The sequence below is a fragment of the Lipotes vexillifer genome, unplaced genomic scaffold (assembly GCF_000442215.2).
Source record: "Lipotes vexillifer unplaced genomic scaffold, Lipotes_vexillifer_v1.1 scaffold3884, whole genome shotgun sequence".
Lineage (NCBI taxonomy): Eukaryota > Metazoa > Chordata > Mammalia > Artiodactyla > Lipotidae > Lipotes > Lipotes vexillifer.
In genome coordinates, this window is record NW_006783929.1 from 250 (window position 1) to 1645 (window position 1396).

Consider the following 1396-nt stretch of genomic DNA (forward strand, 5'->3'; position numbering starts at 1 on the left):
CCGGACCAATGAGGAGGCCGCGGCACGGGCGTGGGAGGCGCGCTGAAAGTGGCGCGTCGTTTCTTTTGAGGCGAGCTCGTGCGGCGCCTCAGGTGGCTGACGCTGCCCTCTGAGCGCCGCCCACCTCGCCCGCCGTGACCGCTGAGCGCCGCCCACCTCGCCCGCCGTGACCGCGACCGCGACTCGGGCCATCGACCGTCGCCCCGGTTCCGGGGCCGCCCGGGTCGCGACATGAGCTCCCCGGATGAGGTGTCTGTGTGGGGAACGCGTTTCGGCCCAAAGGGCAGGGAGCGGGCCGGCGTCCGCCCGGCCGGCCCCGCAGTCCCGCGCGGACCCGACCCAGGCCCCGAGCCTGGGGAGCCGCGGAGCGGCGAGGGCGGAGGCGGCTTCCCGGACCCCGAGGGCTTCCAGTCGGAGCGGGAGATGCTGGAAGCGGGAGGGCCGGTGCTGTGGGGCCGCGAAGGCCGACCTGGCTCCCCAGCTGACCACAAGAGGGACCTCCTGGACCTGATCGAGGAGTCTGAGGAGGCCGAGGAGGCCAACCTGCAGCAGCTGACCGACCAGGACGTGCTGGGCGTCCGCAGATACCCGGCCCCGGAGAGCTCCACCGCCTTCAAAGTGTCCCCCGTGTGGACACTGCGCCTCGAGGCGGGTCCCGGCGGTCGAGGAGCGCCCGGCCAGAGCTGTGGGGCGGCGCCGACGGCTCCGGCCGGCCCTCTCCACCTCGGTGTGCCTGAAGCGGGCCGGGCCTTGGGGAACCCTAAGAGAGGCGCTAAGCCTAAGTTGAACGTGGCTGCAGATCGCCAGCGGCTCTCCGCGGAAGGCCTGGCCTGGCTGCTGTCCGACTCCGAGTCCTCAGATGAATACAGTGAGACACAGCTGATGACGGTGAGCACTTACCCCAGAGGAGGAGGCCAGGCCAAGCCCAGCAGACCCGAGGATCCCGGGGACACTCCCAGACACTCGAATTTCCAAGTCAGAGAGAATTTCCTTCACGTGACAGGCTCTTCCCTGTCCTCGGCTCCGCGAGGACCCTCTTCGGTTGTGGAAAGGCAGGGCGTGGGAGAGCAGGGCATCTCTTCCCCTAAGAAAATGCAGAGCGTGCTGTGGGGGAAGGGGGCCAGCAAGCCCAGCTACCCGGGAGCTGCTGCTGCTGCTGCTTCTGTTTCTGCTGCTGCTGCAGGTGGCCTGCCGCGGGTCACTCCTAGGAAGAAGGGGGCCCAGGAGAAGAAATCCATCGGGGGAGCCTGCAAACGTGCCCTGCGGGGAACCTTCCCTTCCTGGGGGCAGCGAATCTCGGCAACTCCCGTGGAACCGGCCACCTTCCCCCCAATCTCTGGTATTCCGCTGCCTGGGAGACACAAGAGTTATACCTTGGTCCTTTCGGGAACCAAAC

General features: G+C 68.3%; 1 pseudogene; it reads left to right on the forward strand.

Moving 5' to 3' along the window:
* Window positions 1-231: 231 nt before the first annotated feature.
* LOC103068710 (uncharacterized protein CXorf49 homolog pseudogene) lies at window positions 232-1377 on the forward strand (annotated as a pseudogene).
* Window positions 1378-1396: the final 19 nt, after the last annotated feature.